The 17,163-nt window shown below is 48.0% G+C and overlaps 1 protein-coding gene across 1 annotated transcript in view; it reads left to right on the top strand.

The window, feature by feature from the left end:
- Window positions 1-12,775: 12,775 nt before the first annotated feature.
- MAP3K12 (mitogen-activated protein kinase kinase kinase 12) overlaps window positions 12,776-17,163 on the top strand; it is a 92,162-nt gene continuing 87,774 nt past the window's right edge. The window contains 1 exon segment of the mRNA XM_038752053.1: window positions 12,776-12,819. The gene's annotated coding sequence lies outside the window, so the exon portion shown is untranslated.

Here is a 17,163-nt window from a genome sequence, read left to right as displayed (position 1 = left end):
TTGTATGTATTTATTACCCTATTTATTTATTTATTTTACTTGTACATATCTATTCTATTTATTTTATTTTGTTAATATGTTTTGTTTTGTTCTCTGTCTCCCCCTTCTAGACTGTGAGCCCACTGTTGGGTAGGGACTGGCTCTAGATGTTGCCAACTTGGACTTCCCAAGCACTTAGTCCAGTGCTCTGCACACAGTAAGCACTCAATAAATACGATTGATTGATCCCCCTCTCCATCCCCCCCGCCTTACCTTCATTCATTCAATCATATTTATTGAGCGCTTACGATGTGCAGAGCACTGTACTAAGCGCTTGAGAAGTCCAAGTTGGCAACATCTAGAGCCGGTCTCTACCCGACAAGGGGCCCACAGTCTAGAAGGGGGAGACGGACAGCACTTCCTTCCCCACAGCACCTGTAGATATGTTTGTACATATTTATTACTCTATTTTACTTGTACATATTTATTCTATTTATTTTATTCTGTTAATATGTTTCGTTTTGTTCTCTGTCTCCCCCTTCTAGACTGTGAGCCCGCTGTTGGGTAGGGACTGTCTCTAGATGTTGCCAACTTGGACTTCCCAAGCGCTTAGTCCAGTGCTCTGCACACAGTAAGCGCTCAATGAATACAATTGATTGATTGATTCCTTCCCCACAGCACCTGTATATATGTTTGTACGTATTTATTACCCTATTTATTTATTTATTTTACTTATACATATCTATTCTATTTATTTTATTTTGTTAATATGTTCTGTTTTGTTCTCTATCTCCTCCTTCTAGACTGTGAGCCCGCTGTTGGGTAGGGACCGTCTCTATATGTTGCCAACTTGGACTTCCCAAGCGCTTAGTACAGTGCTCTGCACACAGTAAGCGCTCAATAAATACGATTGATAGATTGATTGATTGATTTGTATTCATGTCTGTCTCCCCCTCTAGACCGTGAGCTCGTTCTTGAGTAGGGACCGTCTCTAGGTGTTGCCAACTTGGACTTCCCAAGCGCTTAGTTCAGTGCTCTTGCACACAGTAAGCGCTCAATAAATACGATTGAATGAGTGAATGACTTCCCAAGTGCTTAGTACAGTGCTCTTGCACACAGTAAGTGCTCAACTTGTACTTCCCAAGTGCTCTGCACACAGTAAGTGCTCAATAAAGTGCTCAATAAGGCTCTACTGAGAGCTCACCTCCTCCAGGAGGCCTTCCCAGACTGAGCCCCTTCCTTCCTCTCCCCCTTGTCCCCCTCTCCATCCCCCCCATCTTACCTCCTTCCCTTCCCCACAGCACCTGTATATATGGATAGATGTTTGTACAGATTTATTACTCTATTTATTTATTTATTTATTTTACTTGTACATATCTATTCTATTTATTTTATTTTGTTAGTATGTTTGGTTTTGTTCTCTGTCTCCCCCTTTTAGACTGTGAGCCCACTGTTGGGTAGGGACTGTCTCTAGATGTTGCCAACTTGTACTTCCCAAGCGCTTAGTACAGTGCTCTGCACATAGTAAGCGCTCAATAAATACGATTGATGATGATAAATACGATTGAATTAATGAATGACTTCCCAAGCGCTTAGTACAGTGCTCTTGCACGCAGTAAGCGCTCAATAAATACGATTGAATGAATGAATGTGCGCTCGGGGTGGGGGGGGGCGGGACCGCCACGTTCAGGGGCGGGAAGGGGCCATGGAAAACTACAGTTCCCAGGGGGCCCCGCGGCCCGCCTGCTTCCGGCCTCCCCGCCCCGCCCCTTCCGGCCGGGCGCGGCCCTGCGGCGCGCACCAGGGACGAGGGCGGGGCCGAGCGCGCGCCACCGGATCCGCGACGGCGATTGGACGCGCCGTCCGGGGGTCCCGCCCCCTCCCCGGAGGAGCCGCTCTGATTGGTCGAGACGGGAAGGGGCGGGGCGCGCCCCAAAAAGGGAGGGGGGCAAGGGCGGGGTGGGGGGGGAAGCTGAGGGAAAGGAGAAAGGGGGGGAGGGGGGTAAAATAATAACAACAACGATGCCATATATTAAGCGCTTACTATGTGCCAAGCACATAATTTATTATTGAATAAATTTATTATTTAATAACAAATGCCATTATTATTATTATTACTATGAGCCAAGCACTGTTCTAAGCGCTGGGGAGGCTACAAGGTGATCAGATTGGCCCACATGGGGCTCACAGTCTTCATCTCCATTTTACAGAGGAGGTCACTGAGGCCCAGAGAATAATAATGGTGGGATTTATTAAGCGCTTACTATGTGCAAAGCACTGTTCTAAGCGCTGGGGTGGCTACAAGGTGACCAGATTGTCCCACGGGGGGGCTCACAGTCTTCATCCCCATTTTACAGATGAGGGAACTGAGGCCCAGAGAATAATAATGATGGGATTTATGAAGCGCTTACTATGTGCTAAGCACTGTTCTAAGTGCTGGGGAGGCTACAAGGTGATCAGATTGTCCCACGGCGGGCTCACAGTCTTCATCTCCATTTTACAGAGGAGGTCACTGAGGCCCAGAGAATAATAATGATGGGATTTATGAAGCGCTTACTATGTGCAAAGCACTGTTCTAAGCTCTGGGGAGGCTACAAGGTGATGAGATTGTCCCACGGGGGGTTCACAGTCTTCATCCCCATTTTACAGATGAGGGAACTGAGGCCCAGAGAATAATAATGATGGGATTTATTAAACGCTTACTATGGGCAAAGCACTGTTCTAAGCGCTGGGGAGGCTACAAGGTGATCAGATTGTCCCACGGGGGAGCTCACAGTCTTCATCCCCATTTTACAGATGAGGTAACTGAGGCCCAGAGAATAATAATAATAATAATGGGATTTATGAAGTGCTTACTATGTGCCAAGCACTGTTCTAAGCGCTGGGGAGGCTACAAGGTGATCAGATTGCCCCATGGGGGGCTCACAGTCTTCATCCCCATTTGACAGATGACGTCATTGAGGCCCAGAGAATAATGATGATGGGATTTATTAAGCACTTACTACGTGCCAAGCACTGTTCTAAGCGCTGGGGAGGCTACAAGGTGATCAGATTGTCCCACGGCGGGCTCACAGTCTTCATCCCCATTTTACAGATGAGGGAACTGAGGCACAGAGAATAATAATAATAATGATGGGATTTATTAAGCGCTTACTACATGCCAAGCACTGTTCTAAGCGCTGGGGAGGCTACAAGGTGATCAGATTGTCCCACGAGGGGGCTCACAGTCTTCATCCCCATTTTACAGATGAGGTCACTGAGGCCCAGAGAATAATAATAATAATAATGATGGGATTTATGAAGTGCTTACTATGTGCCAAGCACTGTTCTAAGCGCTGGGGAGGCTACAAGGTGATCAGATTGCCCCATAGGGAGCTCACAGTCTTCATCCCCATTTGACAGATGAGGTCACTGAGGCCCAGAGAATAATAATAATGATGATGGGATTTATTAAGCGCTTACTATGTGCCAAGCACTGTTCTAAGCGCCGGGGAGGCTACAAGGTGATCAGATTGTCCCACGGGGGGCTCACAGTCTTCATCCCCATTTTACAGATGAGGTCACTGAGGCCCAGAGAATAATAATAGTCCTCCCTTTAAAGTCCTACTGAGAGCTCACCTCCTCCAGGAGGCCTTCCCAGACTGAGCCCCTTCCTTCCTCTCCCCCTCCTCCCCCTCCCCACCCCCCCGCCTTACCTCCTTCCCCACCCCACAGCACCTGTATAGATGTATATATGTTTCTACCGATTTATTACTCTATTTATTTGTTTTATTTGTACATATTTATTCTATTTTAGTTTGTTAATATGTCTTGTTTTGTTCTCTGTCTCCCCCTTCTAGACTGTGAGCCCACTGTTGGGTAGGGACCGTCTCTAGATGTTGCCAACTTGGACTTCCCAAGCGCTTAGTCCAGTGCTCTGCGCACAGTAAGCGCTCAATAAATACGATTGATTGAATGAATGAATGATAATAATAATAATGGGATTTATTAAGCGCTTACTATGTGCCAAGCACTGTTCTAAGTGCTGGGGAGGCTACAAGGTGATCAGATTGACCCACAGGGGGCTCACAGTCTTCATCCCCCCTTTTACAGATGAGGTCACTGAGGCCCACAGAAGTGAAGTGACTTGCCCAAAGTCACCCAGCTGACAATGGGCAGAGCTGGGATTTGAACCCACGACCTCCAAAGTCCGGGCTCTTTCCACTGAGCCCCCAACCCCCTTCAACACATCTCCCCAGCTCTTGCTTTGCACATAGTAAGCGCTTAATAAATGCCGTTATTATTATTATTATTATTATTATTATTATTACAGTACTTGGCACACAGTAAATGCTCAATAAATCTCAATAAATAAGATTATTATTATTAATTCATTCATTCAATCGTATTGATTGAGCGCTCACTGTGTGCAGAGCACTGGACTAAGCGCTTGGGAAAGTACAAATCGTCAACATATAGAGACGGTCCCTACCCAACAACGGGTTCACAGTCTAGAATTATGAGAAGCAGCGTGGTTTCTCAGGGGGTGGGGGAGGGCGGAATAATAATAATAATAATAATAATAATAATTAAAAGGTTGGTATCTGGTAAGCGCTTACTATGTGCCAAGCACTGTTCTAAAATCTAGGGTAGATACAAGGTCATCAGGTTGTCCTACATGGGGCTCACAGTCTTCATCCCCCTTTTACAGATGAGGGAACTGAGGCCCAGAGAATAATAATAATAATAATGGCATTTATTAAGCACTTACTATGTGCAAAGCACTGTTCTAAGTGCTGGGGAGGTGACAAGGTGATCAGGTTGTCCCACATGGGGCTCACAGTCTTTATCCTCATTTTACAGATGAGGGAACTGAGGCCCAGAGAAGTGAGTGACTTGCCCAAAGTCACCCAGCTGATAAGTGGTGGAGTCGGGATTTGAACCCACGACCTCTGACTCCAAAGCCCGGGCTCTTTCCACTGAGCCCCATGACCCCCCCCAACACACCTCCCAAGCGGTTAGTACAGTACTTATGAGAAGCAGCATGGCTCAGTGGAAAGAGCCCGGGCTTTGGAGTCTGAGGTCATGGGTTCAAATCCCTGCTCCGTCACTTGTCGGCTGTGTGATTTTGGGCAAGTCACTTAACATCTCTGGGCCTCAGTTCCCTCATCTGTAAAATGGGGATGAAGACTGTGAGCCCCCCGTGGGACAGCCTGATCACCTTGTAACCTCTCCAGCGCTTAGAACAGTGCTTTGCACATAGTAAGTGCTTCATAAATCCTGTCATTATTACACAGTGAGCACTCAATAAATCTCAATAAATACGATTATTATTATTATTCATTCATTCATTCAATCAATCATATTTATTGAGCACTTACGGTGTGCAGAGCACTGGACTAAGCGCTTGGAAAAGTACAAATTGTCAACATATTGAGACGGTCCCTACTCAATAACGGCTCACAGTCTAGAATTATGAGAAACAGCGTGGCTTAGTGGAAAGAGCACGGGTTTAGGAGTCAAAGGTCGTGGGTTCTAATAATAGTAATGATGGTATTTGTTAAGCACTTACTATGTGCCAAGCACTGTTCTAAACGCCGGGGTAGATACATTAATAATAATAATAATCATGGCATTTATTAAGCGCTTACTATGTGCAAATCACTGTTCTAAGCGCTGGGAAGGTTGCAAGGTCATCAGGTAATCCCACGTGGGGCTCACAGCCTTCACCCCCACTTTACAGATGAGGGAACTGAGGCCCAGAGACTAGTAATAATGATGGTACTTGTTAAGTGCTTACTATGTGCCAAGCACTGTTCTAAGCGCTGCGGGGGGGGAGAGACAAGGTGATCAGGTTGTCCCCCGTGGGGCTCACAATCTTCATCCCCAGTTTCCAGATGAGGGAACTGAGGCCCAGAGACTAGTAATAATGATGGTACTTGTTAAGAGCTTACTATGTGCCAAGCACTGTTCTAAACGCGGTGGGGGAGAGACAAGGTGATCAGGTTGTCCCCCGTGGGGCTCACAGTCTTCACCCCCAGTTTCCAGATGAGGTCACTGAAGCCCAGAGAATAATAATAATAATAATAATAATAATAATAATGGTATATTTATTAAGCGCTTACTATGTGCAAAGCACTGTTCTAAGCGCTGGGGGGGAGAGACAAGGTGATCAGGTTGTCCCCCGTGGGGCTCACAGTCTTCATCCCCAGTTTCCAGATGAGGTCACTGAAGCCCAGAGAATAATAATAATAATAATAATAATAATAATAATAATAATAATAATGATGGTATATTTATTAAGCGCTTACTATGTGCAAAGCACTGTTCTAAGCGCTGGGGGGGAGAGACAAGGTGATCAGGTTGTCCCCCGTGGGGCTCACAGTCTTCATCCCCAGTTTCCAGATGAGGTCACTGAAGCCCAGAGAATAATAATAATAATAATAATAATAATAATAATAATAATAATAATAATGGTATATTTATTAAGCGCTTACTATGTGCAAAGCACTGTTCTAAGCGCTGGGGGGGAGAGACAAGGTGATCAGGTTGTCCCCCGTGGGGCTCACAGTCTTCATCCCCAGTTTCCAGATGAGGTCACTGAAGCCCAGAGAATAATAATAATAATAATAATAATAATAATAATAATAATGGTATATTTATTAAGCGCTTACTATGTGCAAAGCACTGTTCTAAGCGCTTGGGGGGGGGAGACAAGGTGATCAGGTTGTCCCCCGTGGGGCTCACAGTCTTCATCCCCAGTTTCCAGATGAGGTCACTGAAGCCCAGAGAATAATAATAATAATAATAATAATAATAATAATAATAATAATAATAATAATGATGGTATATTTATTAAGCGCTTACTATGTGCAAAGCACTGTTCTAAGCGCTGGGGGGGAGAGACAAGGTGATCAGGTTGTCCCCCGTGGGGCTCACAGTCTTCATCCCCAGTTTCCAGATGAGGTCACTGAAGCCCAGAGAATAATAATAATAATAATAATAATAATAATAATAATAATGGTATATTTATTAAGCGCTTACTATGTGCAAAGCACTGTTCTAAGCGCTTGGGGGGGGAGACAAGGTGATCAGGTTGTCCCCCGTGGGGCTCACAGTCTTCATCCCCAGTTTCCAGATGAGGTCACTGAAGCCCAGAGAATAATAATAATAATAATAGTAATAATAATAATAATAGTATATTTATTAAGCGCTTACTATGTGCAAAGCACTGTTCTAAGCGCTGGGAGGGAGAGACAAGGTGATCAGGTTGTCCCCCGTGGGGCTCACAGTCTTCATCCCCAGTTTCCAGATGAGGTCACTGAAGCCCGGAGAATAATAATAATAATAATAATGGTATTTATTAAGCACTTACTATGTGCAAAGCACTGTTCTAAACGCTGGGGAGGATACAAGGTGATCAGACTGTCCCACGTGGGGCTCCCAGTCTCCATCCTCATTTTCCAGATGAGGTCACTGAGGCCCAGAGAAGTGAAGTGGTTTGCCCAAAGTCACCCAGCTGACAAGTGGTGGAGGTGGGATTAGAACCCACGACCTCTGACTCCCAAGCTTGGGCTCTTTCCACTGAGCCACGCTGCTTCTCTAATCCCAGCTCCGCCACTTGTCTGCTGTGTGACATTGGGTAAGTCACTTCACTAATCCGTGCCTCAGTTCCCTCATCTGTAATACGGGGATGAAGACTGTGAGCCCCACGTAGGACACCCTGCTACCCTAATGCTTAGAACAGTGCTTGGCACATAGTAAGCGCTTAACAAATACCAACCTTTTTATATTATTATTATTATTATTATTATTATTATTATTATTATTATTATTATTCCGCCCTCCCCCACCCCCTGGGGGGAGGGTCCCAGCCGGAAAGTGGAAGGGGCTGGGAGACAACCAGTTCGGGCCGGGAATCAGGACACCTGGGTTTGCTCAGTCCCCTCATCTGAGGGGACCGAAGCAGCGTGGCTCAGTGGAAAAGAGCCCGGGGTTTGGAGTCAGAGGTCATGGGTTCAAATCCTGACTCCACCACTTGTCAGCTGTGTGACTTTGGGCAAGTCACTTGACTTCTCTGGGCCTCAGTTCCCTCGTCTGTAAAAATGGGGATGAAGACTGTGCCCATCTTACCTCCTTCCCTTCCCCACAGCACATGTATATATGTTTGTACATATTTATTACTCTATTTATTTATTTTTTTATTTAACTTGTACATATCTATTCTATTTTATTTTGTTAGTAAGTTTGGTTTTGTTCTCTGTCTCCCCCTTCTAGACTGTGAGCCCACTGTTGGGTAGCGACTGTCTCTCTATGTTGCCAACTTGGACTTCCCAAGCGCTTAGTCCAGTGCTCTGCACACAGTAAGAGCTCGATAAATACGATTGATTGATTGTGAGCCCCCCGTGGGGCAACCTGATCACCTTGTAACCTCCCCAGCGCTTAGAACAGTGCTTTGCACATAGTAAGCGCTTAATAAATGCCATCATTATTATTATTATTATTATTATTATCTGACCCCTCACCCGAGAAGCATCTCTGCTCAGTGGAAAGAGCCCAGGCTTGGGAGTCAGAGGTCATGGGTTCTAATCCCAGCTCCGCCGCTTGTCGGCTGTGTGACTTTGGGCAAGTCACTTGACTTCTCTTGGCCTCAGTTCCCTCATCTGGAAAATGGGGATTAAAACTGTGAGCCCCCCGTGGGATGACCTGATCACCTTGTAACCTCCCCAGCGCTTAGAACAGTGCTTTGCACATAGTAAGCGCTTAATAAATGCCATTATTATTATTATCTGACCCCTCACCCGAGAAGCAGCTCTGCTCAGTGGAAAGAGCCCGGGCTTGGTAGTCAGAGGTCATGGGTTCTAATCCCGGCTCCGCCGCTTGTCGGCTGTGTGACTTTGAGCAAGTCACTTCACTTCTCTGGGCCTCAGTGACCTTATCTGTAAATTGGGGGTGAAGACTGGGAGCCCCGCCCTGGGACAACCTGATCACCTTGGAACCTCCCCAGCGCTTAGAACAGGGCTTTGCACATAGTAAATGCTTAACAAATATCAAGATAATTATTATTATCTGACCCCTGTAGAGAACAGCATTTGGCGCATAGTCAGCGCCCCACAGACCCCATCATCATTAATTCATTCATTCATCCAGTCGTATTTATTGAGCGCTTACTGTGTGCAGCAGAGCACTGTACTAAGCGCTTGGGAAGTACAAGTTGGCAACATAGACTAATCTAAACTCATAAATTCATAAACTCAGAACTCATGGGTTCTAATCCACTTGTCAGCTGGGTGACTTTGTTTTCGGTGAGGTGGTGGGGACTCTAAGCTGTGAAGAAGCCCATTCGTTCATTCAGTCAATCGTATTTATTGAGTGCTTACTATATCATCATCATCATCATCATCATCATTACTGTTATTATTCCCCTTATTAGTAGCAGTAGTATTACCCGAGCTACGGATGCAAGCCAATAACCGGTTGTTTGGCATCATTTCTAAGTTGGATTTCAAGGCCTCAGGGAACCCGCTGTCTCCCCGCGACTTATGGCTCGGTCCAGAGCTCTTGCCCTCCGTAGGCGCTCAGTACACTCCAGGGGGAGAGGTGGGGAGGCCAGGACTCCTGGGTCCCTGGGAGGTCGCAGATTGGGGGCCCGGGTGAGAAGGGGGATAATAATAATAATAACAATAATAATGATGGCATTTGTTAAGCGCTTACTATGTGCAAAGCACTGTTCTAAGCTCTGGGGGGGATACAAGGTGATCACATTGTCCCACGTGGGGCTCACAGTTTTCATCCCCATTTTACAGATGAGGGAACTGAGGCTCAGAGAAGTGAAGTGACTTGCCCAAGGTCACACGGCTGACATGTGGGAAGCAGCGTGGCTCAGTGGAAAGAGCCCGGGCTTTGGAGTCAGAGGTTATGGGTTCAAATCCCAGCTCCGCCACTTGTCAGCTGGGTGACTTTGGGCAAGTCACTTCACTTCTCTGGTCCTCAGTTCCCTCATCTGGAAAATGGAGATTAAAACTGTGAGGCCCCTGTGGGATGACCTGATCACCTTGTAACCTCCCTAGCGCTTAGAACAGTGCTTTGCACATAGTAAGCGCTTAACAAATACCATCATTATTATTATTATTATTATTATTGTAACCTCCCTGGTGCTTAGAACAGTGCTTTGCACATAGTAAACGCTTAACAAATGCTATCATCATTATTATTATGTGGGGGAGTTGGGATTAGCGCTTAGGACAGTGCTTTGCATATAGTAAGCGCTTAACAAATACCATCATTGTTATTATTATTATTATTGTCACTTCCCTGGCCCTTAGAACAGTGCTTTGCACATAGTAAGTGCTTGATAAATGCTATCATTATTATTATCATGCTGGGGAGTTGGGATTAGCGCTTAGAGCAGTGCTTTGCACACAGTAAATGCTTAACAAATACCATCATTATTATTATTATTATTGTAACCTTCCCGGCGCTTAGAACAGTGCTTTGCACATAGTAAGCACTTAACAAATACCATCATTATTATTATTATGTGGGGGAGTTGGGAACAGTGCTTCAGCGCTTAGAACAGTGCTTTGCATATAGTAAGCGCTTAACAAATACCATTATTATTATTATTGTAACCTCCCCGGCGCTTAGAACAGTGCTTTGCACATAGTAAGCGCTTAACAAATGCTATCATTATTGTTATTATGTGGGGGAGTTGGGAACAGTGCTTCAGCGCTTAGAACAGTGCTTTGCACATAGTAAGCGCTTAACAAATGCCATCATTATCATTATTATTATTAGCGCTTAGGACGGTGCTTTGCATATAGTAAGCGCTTAACAAATACCGTCATTATTATTATTATTATTATTATTGTAACCTCCCCAGCGCTTAGAACAGTGCTTTGCACATAGTAAGCGCTTAACAAATGCTATCATTATTATTATTATTTGGGGGAGTTGGGATTAGCGTTTAGGACAGTGCTTTGCATATAGTAAGCGCTTAATAAATGGCATTATTATTATTATTAGTATTAGAACCCATGACCTCTGACTCCCAAGGCCAGGCTCCCAGTGAGCCAGGCGGATTCTTGGGATCTATTTGGGGAAGTTGGGGGGTCCCAAGCCCCCTCGTCCCCCCTCCCCAGGACCCAGGATATGTTGCCAACTTGTACTTCCCAAGCGTTTAGTCCAGTGCTCTGCACACAGTAAGCGCTCAATAAATACGATTGATTGATTGATTGATTGATGTGGAGGGGATCTGGGGGGGATGGAGGTGGTCCCCGGGCCCTAGGCCCCGCCCTGGGTCCTATTTACTATTCTATTTATTTTATTTTGTTAATAGGTTTTGTTTTGTTGTCTGTCTCATTCATTCATTCACTCATTCAATTATTTATTACTCTAAGTATTTATTTATTTTACTTGTACAGATCTATTCTATTTATTTTATTTTGGTAATATGTTTGGTTTTGTTGTCTGTCTCCCCCTTCTAGACTGTGAGCCCACTATTGGGTAGGGACCGGCTCTAGATGTTGCCAACTTGGACTTCCCAAGCGCTTAGTCCAGTGCCCTGCACACAGTAAGCGCTCAATAAATACGATTGATAGATTGATTGAGCGCTTACTGTGTGCAAGAGCACTGGACTAAGCGCTTGGGGAGTCCAAGTTGGCAACATCTAGAGACGGTCCCTACCCAACAACGAGCTCACGGTCTGGGGTGGGGGAGGGCAGACAGCAAAACAAATCATCATCATCATCATCAATCGTATTTATTGAGCGCTTACTATGTGCAGAGCACTTGACTAAGCGCTTGGGAAGTACAAATTGGCAACATATAGAGACAGTCCCTACCCAGCAGTGGGCTCACAGTCAAATAGATAAAACAATAAATTAGAGATAGATACAGATGTGCTGGGGGGAGTCATTCATTCAATCGTCCCCCCCTTCTCAATCAATCAATCAATCAATCGTATTTATTGAGCGCTTACTGTGTGCAGAGCACTGGACTAAGCGCTTGGGGAGTCCAAGTTGGCAACATATAGGGACGGTCATTCATTCAATCGTCCCCCCTTCTCAATCAATCAATCAATCAATCGTATTTATTGAGCGCTTACTGTGTGCAGAGCACTGGACTAAGCGCTTGGGGAGTCCAAGTTGGCAACACATAGGGACGGTCCCTACCCAACAGTGGGCTCACAGTCTAAAAGGGGGAGACGGACAACAAAACCAAACACACTAACAAAATAAAATAAATAGAATAGACATGTACAAGTGAAATACATATATTTATTTATGTATTTCTCGACTGTGAGCCCGCCGTTGGGTAGGGATGGTGCCAACTTGGACTTCCCAAGCGCTTAGTCCGGTGCTCAGCACACGGGAGGCGCTCAATAAATACGATAATAAATACGACATATTTATTACTCTATTTATCTATTTATTTATTTATTTTACTTGTACATTTCTATCCTACTTATTTTATTTTGTTGGTATGTTTGGTTCTGTTCTCTGTCTCCCCCTTTTAGACTGTGAGCCCACTGTTGGGTAGGGACTGTCTCTATGTGATGCCAATTTGTACTTCCCAAGCGCTTAGTACAGTGCTCTGCACATAGTAAGCGCTCAATAAATACGATTGATTGATTGATTGATTGACTGGATGGACGGATGAGTGAGTGAATGAATGGCTGGGTCCTGCCGGGGACAGCGACCGGAGGGGAGAGGAGGAGGAGGGGGAGGAGCGGGAGGAGGGGCAGGGGGAGGGGAGGAGGGAGGAGGACCACCGGGAGGAGGAGGAGGAGGAGGAGGAGGACGTTGGGGATTCGGAAGAGGCGCCGCAGCATCTCCGCCTTTTGTGCGTCGGCCACCCGAGGTAAGGCCCGGGCCCGGGCCTGGGGGGGGCCGGGGGGGGGGCCCCCCGGGATGGGGACCACAGCGGCCGTGGCCCGGGAGGGCAGGAGGATGCGGGAGGAAGGAGCTGGTTGCCCCGGGTGACGGAGGGATGGAGGGATGGAGGGAGGGAGGGAGGGAGGGAGGATGGGGTGGGGGCTGGGGAGGGGCAGAGCCCGGGGGAGACGCCGTGAGGGGGCTGGGGGAGCCGAAGGGGACGGGGAAGAGGGCCAAGGTGAGAGGCTTCGGGGGCGGGGGGGCGGGGGGGGGGGCCGCCCGGGGACACGCGGCCTGGGCCGGGCCGGGCCGGGCCGGGCCGGGGATCGGGCGGATGGACAGGCCGGGGGCCGGGGGACGGGGGCTCCCCGCACGTGTGTCTGGCTGGCTGTGTGTGTGTGTGTGTGTGTGTGTGTGTGTGTGTGGGTGGGTGTCTGTGTGTGGCCACGGCCTCCACCCACACCCCCCCCCCCCCAGCTGGGGTCCTCCTCCTGATGCCCCCCCCCCCCGCCATCAGTCACATCAGTCACCTCCCTCATCGTGCGGCCCCAGATCCAGGCCCAGTCACCCCCAAATCCCCCCAGCTTCTTCCAGACCGGGCAGGAGACCCCCAGCATGGGGCAGCTCCGGCCTGGACCGGCCAGCTGGGGGGTGGGGGGTGGGGGGCCCAGTCCCTCCAGTCACCCCCCAATCCCCCTACCTTCTTCCAGACCGGGCAGGAGACCCCCAGCTGGGGGGTGGGGGGCCCAGTCCCTCCAGTCACCCCCCAATCCCCCCACCTTCTTCCAGACTGGGCAGGAGACCCCCAGCTGGAGGGTGGGGGGCCCAGTCCCTCCAGTCACCCCCAAATCCCCCCACCTTCTTCCAGACCGGGCAGAAGCCCCCCAGCTGGACGGTGGGGGGCCCAGTCCCTCCAGTCACCCCCCAATCCCCCTACCTTCTTCCAGACCGGGCAGGAGACCCCCAGCTGGGGGGTGGGGGGCCCAGTCCCTCCAGTCACCCCCCAATCCCCCCACCTTCTTCCAGACTGGGCAGGAGACCCCCAGCTGGAGGGTGGGGGGCCCAGTCCCTCCAGTCACCCCCAAATCCCCCCACCTTCTTCCAGACCGGGCAGGAGACCCGCAGCTGGAGGGTGGGGGGCCCAGTCCCTCCAGTCACCCCCAAATCCCCCCACCTTCTTCCAGACCTGGCAGAAGACCCCCCATCTGGGGGGTGGGGGGCTCAGTCCCTCTCCCTTCTCTGGCCGAGATCTGCAGAGCTCACCCCAGAGCCTCTTCGAGCATCCGTGGCTCAGTGGAAAAGAGCCCGGCTTTTGGAGTCAGAGGTCGTGGGTTCGAATCCCGCCTCTGCCGCTTGTCAGCTGTGTGACTCTGGGCAAGTCGCTTCACTTCTCTGGGCCTCAGTTCCCTCATCTGGAAAATGGGGATGAAGACTGTGAGCCCCCCGTGGGACAACCTGATCACCTTGTAACCTCCCCAGCGCTTAGAACAGTGCTTTGCACATAGTAAGCGCTTAATAAATGCCATTATTATTATTAGCATCCCCAAAATGAATTATCCCCCCACAGAGGGGACCCCTCTGGGGAGAAGAGGAGGGGCTCCATGTTGGGATTGGGGGCCAGATGGAATTGCTGGAGGACCTAGAGGGCTAAGGCCAGTCAACCCAGCTGGGCCTCACTCTCTCTCTCGCATCCACGACCCTTCCTCTGAGGATCTCCAAGCACTTAAAGTCTCCCTTCTAGACTGTGAGCCCACTGTTGGGTAGGGACCGTCTCTATATGTTGCCAACTTGGACTTCCCAAGCGCTTAGTACAGTGCTCTGCACACAGTAAGCGCTCAATACATACAACTGGCGCTTAGTACAGTGCTCTGCACACAGTAAGTGCTCAATAAATACGATTGATTGATTAAAGAACCCATCACCCCCTCACTCCCACCCACCTTTGGAGGGGGGGGACTATGATTGATCCCTGGAACTCCCAAGAGGAAACTGAGGCGAGGAAAGGGGACGGGCTGGTCTGCATGGCGTAATAGTAATGATTGTGGTATTTGTTGAGCGCTTAACTATTCATTCGTTTGTTCATTCAGTTGTATTTATTAATAACGATAATAATGATGATGGCATTAAGTGCTTACTATGTGCAAAGCACTGTTCTAAGCGCTGGGGAGGTTACAAGGTGATCAGGTTGTCCCTCGTGGGGCTCCCAGTCTTCATCCCCATTTTCCAGATGAGGGAACTGAGGCCCAGAGAAGTGAAGTGACTTGCCCAAAGTCACACAGCTGACAATTGGCAGAGCGGGATTTGAACCCATGACCTCTGACTCCAAAGCCCGGGCTCTTTCCACTGACCCACGCTGCTTCTCTAGCGCTTTATTTATTGAGCGCTTACTGTGTGCAGAGCACTGTACTAAGCGCTTGGGAAGGACAAGTTGGCAACATCTAGAGCCGGTCCCTACCCAACAGCGGGCTCACAGTCTAGAAGGGGGAGACAGACAACAAAACAAAACATATTAACAAGATAAAATAAATAGAATAAATATGCACAAAGGGCTGTGGTGGATACAAGTAAATCGGATTGGACACAGCCCCTGTCCCAGGTGCGACTCACAGTCTCTAATCCCCATTTTACAGATGAGGGAACTGAGGCCCGGAGAAGGGAAATGACTTATCCAAGGTCACACGGCACCCAGGCACCCCAACTAACTCGAGCCCCAGAGATTCCCCACCCCAGCTTTGCTGCAGGGAGGTGGAGAGGGGCCTGGTCTAAGCACTTAGTACAGTGCTTTGCACGCTGTAAGCGCTCAGTAAATACGATTGAATGAATGGTGAGGCAGGGCAATCATCAATCAATCAATCGTATTTATTGAGCGCTTACTGCGTGCAGAGCACTGTACTAAGCGCTTGGGAAGTACAAGTCGGCAACATCTAGAGACGGTCCTTACCCAACAGCGGGCTCACAGTCTAGAAGGGGGAGACAGGGAACAAAACCAAACAGATTAACAAAATAAAATAAATAGAATGGATATGTACAAGTAAAATAAATCAATAAATAGAGTAATAAATACGTTCAAACAAATATATATGTATATATATATACAGGGCAGGGCCAGAGGAATCTGCGGGCACCCAAGATAGTCAGGGGAGGGGATCTGGGAAGGTGGGCGATCCGAGGAATGGAAATTCCTTGTACCGACCCATCTGTTATCGAGTATATTGGCCGTCTCTCCCTTCTAATAATAATAATAATAATAATGATGATGGCATTTGTTAAGCGCTTACTATGTGCAAAGCACCGTGCAAAGCGCTGGGGGATAGAACATCATCATCATCATCAACATCAATCATATTTATTGAGCGCTCACTATGTGCAGAGCACTGTACTAAGCGCTTGGGAAGTCCAAATTGGCAACATATAGAGACAGACCCTACCCAACAGTGGGCTCACAGTCTAAAAGGGGGAGACAGAGAACAAAACCAAACATACTAACAAAATAAAATAAATAGAATAGATATGTACAAATAAAATAAATAACATGATCAGGTTGTCCCACGTGGGGCTCACAGTCAATCCCCATTTACAGATGGGGGAACTGAGGCTCAGAGAAGTGAAGTGACTTGCCCAAGGTCACACAGCAGACATGTGGCCTGGCCGGGATTCGAACCCATGACCTCCGACTCCAAAGCCCGGGCTCTTTCCACTGCGCCACGCCGCTTCACTTCTAGACTGTAAGCTCCTTGCGGGCAAGGAATGTGGCTATCAAGTCTTTTGTATCGGGCTCTCCCGAGCGCTTAGTACAGTGCTGTGCATGCAGTAAGCGCCCAATTGGTACCACGGGCCGAATGACGGATGGATCGGAGGAGGTGGGGAAGCGGGACTCAATCAATCAATCAATCAATCAATCGTATTTATTGAGCGCTTACTATGTGCAGAGCACTGTACTAAGCGCTTGGGAAGTACAAATTGGCATTCCTCCTGAGGCGGAAGAGTCCGTGGAACCATTAAATCCATTAAATGCCAACTGGATGTGGAATCCATTAAAATGCCAACTTGTACTTCCCAAGTGCTTAGTACAGTGCTCTGCACACAGTAAGCGCTCAATAAATACGATTGATTGATTGATTGATTGATTGATTAAAATGGCCATCTCGCCCTCTAGACTGTAAGCTCCTTGTAGGCAGGGAACGTGTCTACCAATTCGGTCATACTGTACTCTCCCAAGCGTTTAGTACAGTGCGTAAGCACTCAGTAAGTACCATAGAGACGCAGCATGGCTTAATGGACAGAGCCCGGGCCTGGGGGTCAGAATGGCGTTCATCCATTCAGTCAATCA

The sequence above is a fragment of the Tachyglossus aculeatus genome, chromosome 10, assembly GCF_015852505.1.
Source record: "Tachyglossus aculeatus isolate mTacAcu1 chromosome 10, mTacAcu1.pri, whole genome shotgun sequence".
In the NCBI taxonomy this organism is placed as follows: domain Eukaryota; kingdom Metazoa; phylum Chordata; class Mammalia; order Monotremata; family Tachyglossidae; genus Tachyglossus; species Tachyglossus aculeatus.
Note: the sequence above shows the minus strand (reverse complement) of the source record. Positions and strands in the feature narration are given on the sequence as shown.